This window comes from Polyodon spathula, chromosome 3 (genome assembly GCF_017654505.1).
Source record: "Polyodon spathula isolate WHYD16114869_AA chromosome 3, ASM1765450v1, whole genome shotgun sequence".
Lineage (NCBI taxonomy): Eukaryota > Metazoa > Chordata > Actinopteri > Acipenseriformes > Polyodontidae > Polyodon > Polyodon spathula.
In genome coordinates, this window is record NC_054536.1 from 28,257,932 (window position 1) to 28,270,658 (window position 12,727).

The window sequence follows — 12,727 nt, forward strand, 5'->3', positions numbered from 1 at the left end:
CCCAAACTCTTGTGACATACATTATATATTAAATAAAATGGGGGAGAAAATGTATTGTTAGTCAGATTATTCTGTCTTTTATTGCAGCTGTCATACTATTCAAGGGGTACTTGAGCTGAAACCTTCAGACACAAGGTACAGTTTAAAAAAATATTGAAACCACTGAATTATAACATAATAAGCAAAGGGTGCCAATACTTTTGTCTGCGACTGTATATATCCTAAATCAGGGAGAAGGAAGCTGAAAAAAAAACTATTTAAAAAAATATTTGGAAGTGAACACAACACAAATAAAAACCTTCCTCTTCTTTATAAAGTGTCTGTTTAATGTTGTAGCTGCCCCGGTCACAAACTTGTTGTGCTCCTGAGACTAAACCTGCTTAACAATCAAGCAGTAAAGAATACAGTTTTAGAAAGTACAGCACAAAATGTTTTTTTTTTCTCCTTTTTTTTCTTGCTGTCACATACCCACAATTATGGCCATATCTTGTCAGAAATCGGAAAACTATAAGATGTGCCATCACCCATGCAAAAAAAAAACAAAAAAAACCCCACATTTATATACAGTCCTTACTCATTTTTTACATTTTTCTCTCAAGAATTTATTTATTTATTTATTTATTTTTTAAAGTAAATTGTTTTAACCATTCAAACTTAACATTGTTTACTGGATCTATTTTTTTTCCAGCTGCACACTATGTTAACTACATAATTTGTACCAGTATTATTTTATACCAAATGCAGTGTTTCCGAACTTTGAATCTCCTTTGCACCATGTAAAAGGCACTTGCAGAATGTGTGCAGGGTATGAGCAGCCATTTATTTATATTATAATTGAGAAGCAATATAGTGTCCCCTTGAATTCATGCAAGCCATCCAAAAAAAAAAAAAAAGTGCAAGCACCCAGCATCATCCAAGCAGCAGGGAAAAATATAAACATTTATGAATCAACTTGATGTATAACGCTCTGAGGGAAAAAAAAAAATTAAATACTTGCATTTTCCCTAGCAAATCATAGAAAATAAAACACCCCACCTCTATAATCTAAGAATCAAGCTGCTAAACTAGGTCAGGTAATAAAGTTCACAATTCTCATACACAGGCATTGAATGGACAATGCTTTCATTCATATAAATTACAAAAGAAAAAAGTCTGCCAGTATTTTGCTATAAAACTAGATCATTATTCTTGAACACGTTCCAAGGTGTTCCAAAGTGTTTGTGCTGATGTGAAAGTCTGACACGAAGGGCTTGTTAATTAAGTTGTAGTGCGTTGCTGTCTTAGTGGTTGCTGTCTCTGTCTCCACCCCTTACTGCTGTGACAGAATAGCGTTCCGGTTAGCTTTCATCTTCTCTAACCGCTTCACTAAGTGGCTATTGGTCATCTCCATCTCTTCTATTTTGTCCAAGGATGTTCTCAACTAGTGAGGAATAAGAAAGAGTCAGGTACATAGCTGAAACACCATATGGTGTCTGTGAATTGAACACATATTCAGAAAGATAGAGCAGGGACATGTTAAAACCAGGAATCATGTAAAAGCCGGGACACTGACCCTCAGTGGATATGCATACTTGTGCTATGGAATGCTCATTCCATGTTTCATCATTGCAATGAGCAATGTAGACAAAGCAACTATGTCTATAGCCCTTCAGCAAAACAAATGGAAAAAAAAATAAAAATAACACATTTTTTATGCTTGTGGAAAGAAAACATGCACAATCTGTTACTGATAAATGAAGAACAACAACTGAATAGCTTTATGTGAATCTGGAGAACTGTGTTTCAATCAGGCTCCTACAATGTAATACTTAAATCCAACAACAGTTGTAAGTGTATCTATAAAAATGCAATTCCTTGTTGAGGTGTGCATACCTCTCTTTGAAGTTTCCTCTTTTCTGCTTTTAGTTCATCCTCAATTTTTTCTGAATTCTCACTCACTGCTTTGTACCGAGACACCTGCCCTTCAAGTCTGTTTATCTGCAAAATGTAAATATATGTAGTAGTGCTATAAAAAAAAAAAACTTAAATCTTTAGGAGCAAAACAATAAAGACAATTATTTTATTGCTGTAATACTTCCAGTAGCAGCAAAAATAAACAAGTAACTACAGAGTGCAGATGTGAGAGGCAAAGACTTCAAAACACATAAAAAATGCACTTATTAAAAATCAAGTAAAATATGAAATCGGGAAGTAATTTAAAGCAAAATAGATTTCTGGTGACTGCAGACATCAGTTTTGAACCTGAATCTAATGGGTACGAAACAGAAGCCCAACATTCCAACCAACTATAATACAGTTAATCTATCACAGTTTTGTTACTTCCAAATCAAAATTATTAGTAATTTTGTGATTTAGAAATCATGTATTAAGGCATTTTCTCTTCTCAGTGACTTAATGTAACCATCAACAAGAATAAAATATGCCATGCTGCTGTGTCTTAACCCAGTGTCAACTCATAAGTGAATATTAAAGTTAAGTACAGTAAATCCTTATAGGGATTTCTTTTTATTTTCCCATAATTAAGTTTGGGATGGTATCCCAACCTCACAGGAGTCTGTGCCATCAGATGGTAACATCAAGCAAGTCTCTTTGCACCGCAGCAGCCTATATCCCTAACTGTAAAATTACAGCACACATCCTTGAAAGTACTTACGTTTTGTTCCATTGTACATATTTCCTGTTCTGCCTTGGATAGCTTAAACTTGTATTCACTTATCTGTCTGTTGGCATCTCCTGAGAGGAGAAGATTAAACAAATGTTACACAGACCTGTTTGGTTTAACAAAAAACAAAAAAAACACCTTGCAGCTCTAAACCTTTACATTAATAAGCAAACACATATAGAATGAATTAATAATATGCTGCAGTCATTGACTCATTTGGAGTGGTTTATCAGTTTGCAAGGATCCACTGTTGAGACATAAGTGAATGGCCTCCGTAATACTCAAAGGTAAACTAAATGCCTGATTACCCCATAAATACATCATTTACAGTTTTGACTTCAAGGCTTTATGAAATGTTCTAGTAAAAATGTTAATCCAGCCCAAGTCTTACATCTGTGTCTTGCAAATACAATGAAATTTAAAGCTTACAGGGTCACTGTAACACATTCATTCCACTACAGTAGCTGAACTGTGATGTTTATAAGCAGTTTATGAAACCTGACAATGAAAATGGATTTTAAAAACTTTAATCTAGTTGTCACAAATGAAACAGATCAGAGCATGAATTTCCTTTCATAACATTACTTTTTTCTCTCTAAAACAGCACTTTATCTTTTGCAACTTCCAAATAATTTAATAGTTACTGTTTATTGAAAGGTAAACTAGTACGCTGGTAACATACAGTACACCCCTCGCCACAGCAGCAAACACAAAATTAGAGTTATCCATGAAAATGTAGATTGTACATACACAAAGATAAATGGACAGGCATATCAAAAATACCCCCAGATTCTGTTGTTACTCTTTATAACTTACTGGTTAAGCAAAACACAACTGGACAAGCAAATCTGTTAAATATGTTCTAGTCCCTCAATTATATCTGCTGGCTAGAGATTTGCTTCCCAGCAGAGGGTATTTAACTGCGTGTATGTTACGTACAATCAAGTTAAATGAACTACAGGCTATTTAGTAATGGCCATCAGACTCATACTATGAAGAACACAGTAAGAATTGCTCATATACGTACTCTGCATTTCAATAAACTGCAAGTCTGTGCCGTTCTCAAGGCGCTCTCCGTCCGTTAACACGCTCTCGATCTTGGAGCTCTTCTGACGTTCTTCGTCCAGCTGCATTTTCAGCTTCCTGATCTGGTGATAAAAACAAATAAAGAAAAACTCAGTAGTTGGATGCTTTCCTTATGTAATTATAAAAGGTTTACATCAAAATAATTAAAGAAGCGCCATGCAGTAGTGTTAGAAAACACATTCAAATGTTCTGTAAAACAGGTTTTGTGTTTAAAAAAAAAAAATTATATATATATATATATATATATATATATATATATATATATATATATATATATATATATATATAAATAAAATTATTAATTTCAATTTTTACAAATCTTAAAATCATAGTACCCGGCTATCAGTTCTTCCTTTTCATCAGCAAGTTTTTTAGTTCAAAATCGGACTGTAGATATATTTTTGGGTTTTTTCATTTTTTTTATTTATTAAATAAAACTATATTATACATATGTACATAATTGTACATATGAAAAGAAATGTGTAAGCATTTTAAAGTTTCCACAATAAAATACAACTACTCCATACGTTTTCAAAGGGAATTACATGTGTGTGTGCAAATAGAAGGTATACACTCAAAATGGGTAAGTCATGTAACTGCCCCCTTTGTGATAACAGGCTGCATGCACATAAGCACGCTTTCTAGGTGCACAAGACCATTCCTCCTGGAACATCTGCTAATGTCTCCATTGGTCGCTGGGGCCAGCGATGGCTTGTGTACCCTCTATTACAGCACATCTCACAGAAGCTGGATACGACACAAATCCAGGGCAATCAAAATGTGTTATAATCCAGGAAGAGACAGATGTTGATCCTTCCAGGTTGATTATGCAGTTTCCTGAATACTGCATCTTCTCATACCCCCAGGCAGTGCAAGTTGTGGTTGTGTCAGCTCCACTACCAGAAGGGGGAGTTCCATGAACACAGCAATAAAAAAAGTGTATACTGGTACATTCACAAGTGCATAAATACTTGTATCTTAAAGTATAAATTGAGTATATAAACCAATAAAATAATATTAATTCCAAAAAAAAAAAAAAAAAAAAACATTAAATATTGGCTTGAATATTTTAGTTGATTATGATTATTACCATTACTATCATTTAAATGTTTTTATTTCGCATTTCAAGCCCCAAGTTCACAGTAGGAAAGCTGCAACAACATACCAAATTCATATTGAGCAGCTGTGCAGTTAGTCTTGTATATTACTAGAGTGTACTTCAGTAAAGGTTGTGAGCAATACAAAAACACTAGTGTGGGTAAGTAGACTATATACCTAATGGTCCTTCTCCTGCAGATTCAAGAACTTGAGCAGCTGCTTGTGTCACCGCAGTTATTGCACCAACCATGGGTTCATGGTTTATATCACCATTTGGAATGCCTTCTGGGATAATCACCAGCCCATGTTTCTGAGGAAAAGACAGCAGGTTACTGAGTCAACGTTTTGTTCATGCATACAATTAGAACCCAGGAGAAGCAAAACTTTATCTGATTTAATTTTGTTACAGAAATATTTGACTGCTAAAAAAACAAAAAAAAAACCAGCTTAATAAGAGAAAAAATGTATTTGTCTCCGTTTAAGATCACATATAATGGCAACTAAATATGTTTGAGACTTTCTCATTCTGATTTGCTAAAACAGTCGCAGACAAAAGTATTGCCACCCTACACTTACCATAAGATAGTTCAAGAAAACATGTTAAATACAAGAATGTAGTGAACATTAGCCACCAATTAATACAACAAAGCCCAAAATACACAATTTGTGGTAGTTTAACAAACAATCTTTATTTAAAAAAAAACAAAACAAAAAAAAACAAAAAACAACACTTAAGCAATTTCAAATATTTGCTTGTGACAAAAGTATTGGCAACTTTACATTAAGTCTGTACAAATGTAATAGAACAAATTAAAATATACTAATTGCTTAAAAACCATGACACAGTAATTAAGCTGCATTACAGAGTCAACAGACAGAAAAAGAGGTCATTATTTCCAACATCTTGTGAAGACGAATGTTTTGGCAACACAGCAGATGAGTGTCAAGGCAAAGGAAATGCAGTTATGTTACAGAAAAGCACTCGTGGCAAGCTACAACAAAGGAAATGGCTACAGAACAATATTAAAGAAATACGGAATATCAAAATCCACAATCGGCAATAATAACACAGAACAAATTCAAGTGAAATGCTTGAAAGAAGTGGACATCGAAAAAATTACGGGTATTGAGTAGCAACAAAAAAAAAATCCAAGATTAACAGCCAAGGACTTGAAGCATCAGGCATAATACTGTATGAATGAACTGTACAAAAAAGTTGTACAGAAAAGTTGTGTTCATGAGACTATAACTTTTCCCCAAAAAATGGATCACAGTATTGGAGAAAAAAAAAGGGAAAGCCTGTGTGACAGAAAGAAAATGATTTTTGCTGGTAAATCTCCCTCCTGACCTGTGAGGGCGCCAAGTAATGGGAAGAAAGTACTCTGGACTACTTGACCTGACACTTTGTTCCGAGGGTGAAAAGGAAGTCAGTCATGTAGAAAAAAGACGGACATTCAGTACACTAACTCATTGATCCAGAAGGGAAATAATGTGGCAGCCGCGGATTACAGGAGAGGCTACAATCATTTACAAAGGGGTCATGAGTGACGGTATAAATAGGGATTGAAGCAATATATCTGTTCCTTCATTTTGGTTTAAAGCTTTTTGAACTGTAAGGACTGTGAGAGACCCTGTGAGAAATAAAAACGTTCATAAGTGTTTGGTTTTGTTTGTCTGTAATTGTCCTGTGTTGTATATTACTAGACGGCTAAACAGATTCCTGCACTGTATCACAATAAACTGTGTTTGCACCACTAGCGCTAATTCACGCACTAACAGACTTGTGTATGTGTTTTGTGTTTTGTGTGGGTGCATAATAAAAACTGGACTATAATTTGCGGGGAAACCTGTGGATTACAATTTAAGTAATACATGCTGCTTTATTACTTAACATCATTATTATTTACTGTTTGTTTCGCCATCAGACACTGGATAAAATAAATTCAACAAACTTTTGCACCTGGATTACAATTGTTTGTCTGTTTTTTAATCAACTGCACGCTATTAACCAATTTGCCACACATGTTTTAGCAGTTCAGGGAGACGTCCATGTGATTGAAGACCAAATGAATGCAGCCATGCATCAAAACACTCTACAAAGTTCAATGACACCATCTGCTTGTAGGCTGATTGGCAGTCAGTTAATCTTTGAACATGGCAATAACCCAAAGCATACGGTTAGGCCAACTCTGGAATTCTTGGAAAAAAACAAAAAGATAAAAATTCTGGAATGACCATCCCAATCAGCAGATCTGAATCCAACAGAAATGCTTTGGACTGATATGAATAAAAGCTGTAGCCAAGCATTGTGTATCCAGTCAGTCTGAGCTGAAGTAAATAAGGAAAACAAAATGGGCAAGATTTTACCAACAAGATGGACTATGCTGGTTAAGAATTATCATACATATCTGAAAGCTGTAATAAAAGCAGAAGGAGGAAACACAAAATATTAAAAGCGGGATGAACGAAACATTAAATGAAGTTTGTTTTTTGTTGAAGATGATTAGTTAAATTACTAGAAATTGGGTGCTTTGTATCTGTTATATTGAATTATGGTATGATAAGCATAGGGTGCCAATACCTTTGTCTGCGACTGTATAAAGTTTACAGATAACAGAATAGTTTTTATTAATATATACTGTATAATGGTACTTGAAATAAGGGTTTAAAGCAATTCAAAACAAGTGATGTCAATTTCAGAACCTTGTTGACAGTACCAGCTATATAAATTGCCCAAGCATGACATGCATACTAACACAAAGTCTTTCCATCAATCCACTACTTTGTAGACAATTAGAGCAGCTAACTATCCAATATTGTTACAGTACCTGTTTCTACTTTGGTAGATCACGCTCACAGCATCTGCTGAAATGCAAGCTTTTAGAGTGCTCCCTTATTATTCTGCAAGGTGATTTCACTTGTATATGTAATTCTCATTATTATAAGACAAAGCACATGCAGCACTCTTTAGTCCAGTGAATGGTGAGGAAGGTTAAAGGCCTTCCTTTAACCCTCAGCATTCACTGGACTAAACTGGAAGCATTGCGACAAGTGAAACTGCAGCGATGCAACAAAATGAATATAACCTATACTTTTGAGAAGTATTTTTCACACCACAGGCAACACCAGGGTGACAAAATAAAAATGATTAAATCCTATTTTTTGCGATTTGTCGTGCGCCAACGAGGGAATTAACCAATCGGAGAACAGCTTCAATGCAGGTGGTCCAGCAGGGTGAAGCAGTCTCTAGAATGACGAATGAAAAAAGAATACTTGCCATTGAAATAAATACCCAGAGCTTTATGACAAAGGTCATTGCAATTACAAAGACACAGATTTGAAAGACAATATATGGGAGTCCATTTCGAAGGAACTGGATAAGCCTGGTATGTACGACTTGTTCCATACATGTTGAAATACCATCAAAGAAGCCACTCAATTTCCGCATCATGTTGACAAATATGTACCAGTCTTGATCATAGATTGGTCAACAGCAATTTTTAATAGTTGTATGGATGTGGCAGTTTTCAAACCTGACGAATTGCCTCTGTATGGTCATGTCGCTGCGAAAATATCTTGTAGCCCTATGAAAAATCGAATTGCGCCTGTTAACCTTGACAAATTTCAGAAATGTTGTTGTGATCATCATCTTCCTCCTATATGAAACTTCACATTACAGGTTTGTTTTTTATATGCAGAGCTTGTTACGCAATACCCTGATTAAAATGGGCATTACTTGATGCCTGGTACAGTAATCTACCGAGTAGGGATGGTAGAGGGCATTGCTCTGTAGCCTGTATTTTTACCTTTAGAAATCAATAAACATAACCTATTTTAAACATTTCAACAAATAATATCACTTATTTATTAAAATGTTTAGTTTTGTCCCTCCCCACCCATTTTACTTTTTAAAGCTAGAATGTTACCTAATCGATTGATGGAAGTCCAGAGATTTCTAAGATGAGTCTGAAACCCACCTATTGAACCCATGTGGCCGAGAGGGTAACCCTCCACAAATAAACTCATTAACAACCTTTGATACAGTGTCAAAATCTTTACATTACCAGCCCCAAGGTGTTCACCTGTATTTGACTGTTTTCAGAATTGACCCAGTTAAGCAATAGTTCAGAGGTTAAATGAGAGCAGAAGGAAAAACAGTACACGAGAAGCAAGTGATCCTGAAGGAGGCTGTAATGTTAAATTGGATTAGCTTTGTATTGAGAAACTTTCCGTTTAATTATAGAGCTTCAGAATGCCAGTTTGCTTATCAGGCTATAAAGCACTATTTGTTTTCAAAGCAGGAGCAGGATCTTCCTAGCCTGTGGGAAGCCCCTATGACATACCTCTCCTGTCTTCATATTTCCACTGAGGACAGCCAGCTCATCTCTGAGCTCATCTCGCTCATTTCTAATGCAGTCAAAGTACTCTTTCTGCCTCTCTAGGGCCTAAGACAAGGCAAGAAGCAGGGGAAAAAAGAATGGCACAGAGAAAGAGGATATCAAATGCAGAAGAGATAAAGAGTAAAATCCGGAGCAGGCTGTGATGAATGTGGTGGGAAGAGATTCACACAAGAGGAAAACCATTAATATATATCTATAACGGACTCCACACCACGTTAATTCCATTCATTTTAGAATACACCCACAAAAAACTTAACGCAAGTCAACCAAATACATATAAAAAAACCTAAAACAAGTAACAAATCACACACATTCTGAACATGCGGACATGTTTTGTGTTCCTCAATTAAAGCTGACAGACCTAGTCTTTTAATAATACAGAATGAGGTTATGTGATTATTAGAGCTGTCATTGGCAACTGATCTAACACACTGCTTTGATGATCTAATACAGGCAATGGATTCTCAAAAAAAAAAAAAATAAATAAATAAATAAATAATAATAATAATAACTGCTGTTACCAACTTCCTGCAATAATGAGTCATGCAAGTTTGCTTTTTAAGTGGCTACGTATCTATTTCAAGTTCTGTTCTGGGATGCATTGGTTTGTTTCCAAACTCAACAGCTTACAAATTAAAATAAAACTTTGTTAAATAAAAACTGATGGAAGCTGTGTTTCAAAACATGCATTTAAAACCCACAGTATGTTGAATATGGATTTTTGTCATGCACTTTAATATTTGCAACTGCTGTCATTTGCATTACTGGCAAGTTAAATTCTAGCATCTAAAACTCTGTATCATAATAATAACTTGCGATAGACTGCTGCAAAAATGTTGAATTATCTTTTTAAAAATGCAGTTGATGGTCAAATGCTTTGACAGTCTGGTAACCAAGCTAGCAGAGGTGTCACATATTCTTCAAGGGTGTACATAACCTATATGTCGCACAATAAACAGGCACTGCAGATGATACATCAAACTACACAGTTAGCATGTGACCCCAGACAATTTTATCTAAACTGTTTACACTTTAAGCCATTAGCTAAATGGCAAAACACTGCTAAGCAAGTTAAGATGCCTCATAGGGATGCAACTCGGTTATGATCACTGATCAGTTCCGTTTCTTATCAACTCTTTTAGCTGTCTGACGGGCAATGTTACTATTATTATTTTTTTTTTGGTAAAACCGAAATGAAAGTTTAAAAGTGAACTGCATTTGTGCAGCCAAAGGAACGGTACATAGCCTGATACACGTGACAGTGTTACTGTTTCACTCATACTAATGCATTATACAATTTGACATCATTTAGAAACAATACAGTAATGCATTTATTTTCCAGGAACCCCACTGTTGCTGTGGTCGGTTGGAAGTCGCAAATCACGTGCAAATAATAAAAAAAATAAATACAAACAATGAAAGCTGGTACTGACGCCCGCTGGAAGAAAAACAGACACATTCTCGTTTAGTACGCTGGTTTATTATAGCCCGTTTCTATAGTATGGATGTCTCTATGGTATGGATAAGGCCCTTACACTTAAATTAAATCAATGTACTGTCTAAATGCAGGAAAGTGATCTGACAAGCAAAATTAATTTAAATACATACACTGTAAATTAAAGAGCTTATAAGAATAAACAGAATCATCTAACTTATAGTAAAGCGGCTTCTAGATGTTTGCACTAAGCCTCCAGGCAACAGGCATCATCATCCCTTTGAATCTAGGTAATTTTGGAACAGGGTTTTAAGCACTGTTTTCCTCAAATTAATACTGGCAAGTTGGTTTTGGATGAGGATTCATTTGTCTATAGCATCCTTTTCGTTCGTTTTGCAGCTTCACCCAGTTAATTGCTTATTATAGTTTCACTCTTGATAAGAACTAAACGTTGTATTCAATGCTTTTTTCATTTAGTTGTTTTAGTCAGCTTTGCATCATTATTTTATTTCTCTAAATTAGGTCTACACACAGTAACTAACAGGCGCAAGAGACTTTTTTTTTTTTTAAACTCAAAAACTTCCAACTCCAGCTTTTACTTCATGTGATATTTTTCAAACAACCACATTAGAAACCCTGAAAATAATTCAGACCGGAACATCTGCACACCCAGACTAGTACAGTATGTCTGAAGCTGTGGTTATCCCTAATGAGGGCTGTCAGAATAAAACAGGTACGTTTTGTCATAACTTTTGATTTATTTTACTATATTAAAATTATTAAGAGGTGTTAATATGAAACATCTCTATGCAGCCAAGTGAGCGACAAACTCCTGAAAATGGCGCTGGTATTGTCCTACAAATGGCAATGCTTATTGTATGAAAATGTCGGTATCAGGTTCATTTCGGTTTAATCTTTTGTTAGTATCGTTCAGTTTGGAATTTTAACAAATTGACGGTTTTGGTTTGGTTTCAGTTTGGGAAAATCATAACTGTTGCATCCCTAATATCGCATATTGTGTTTGTGATGCTTGCCTTGTAGAAAGCTTTGGGTGTAAGAAAGGACACTAACACTAATAGCAGTTTTTTAAGGAACACAGGTTAAGTTGTATGGTGCTAAGACTTTCATAGATTTGCAGGAAATCAGTCTATCGCACGTCATAATTCCTAACCTGACTTGGGTCTCCTACCCCAATTTTTTTGTCCTTCCAGTTAATCGTTTCCTGCAGATCAAACACTTCCCTGGTGCGAGAATCTAACTTTTGCTGCATACCTTGGTTCTCCTGGATATTTGTGTGCACAAAAACAAGAACAAGAATAGAAAAAAAAAAAAAAGAAATGAACAGAAAGGAAAAAAGAAAACAAAATAACTGTAAAATGAATCACTGGGCAGGGAAGCACAGGGGGGAAGGGATCAATTAAGCACAACAGCCAAGACATTGGGAGATGGTTCTGCGTTGTAATAAAGAAACCTTTGAAAAACAGTTAGTTGCCAAGATAGACTTTGTTTACTATTTTTGAAGCAGAAGTTAAAACAAAAATGAGAGCAGAAAAAGTTTTTTTTTTTTTTTTTTGGCATAAGCATTGTAAATAAAAATGCCAAGTAAGAAAGACCCACTGTTAATCTTTGTGTCTACATGTTTGTTTTTTCTAAATCCTTGAATTTTGATTATCAGTTAATAAGACATATGGTGGTGTTCTTTCTAGATGTAAACCAATGAACAGAATTAAACACTGTTGTAATCCATTACCTATTGTACAAACACCATAAAAAAACAACAAAAAAATATCACTGAAACTTAGAAACAAAAATAGCCTACAACATGTAAATGCATCTGTAAAAATAATGTCTAGTGTCTTACCTCGATTAGTTCATCTCTTTGGCGAACACCTTCTTTAAGTTCCTCTATTTTATGCTGAAGGATGTTACATGTGTGCTTTTGTCGCTCTAATTCCTGAAACAGAAAAAGGTTGATATCATATAAGAAATGTAAATGTACTGCAATGTTTTTCTTTAGTGTTGCACATACAACCAATACTGTGATAT

General features: G+C 35.0%; 1 pseudogene; it reads right to left on the reverse strand.

Moving 5' to 3' along the window:
• Positions 1-226: 226 nt before the first annotated feature.
• Positions 227-12,727, reverse strand: part of LOC121312944 — a 69,815-nt pseudogene continuing 57,314 nt past the window's right edge.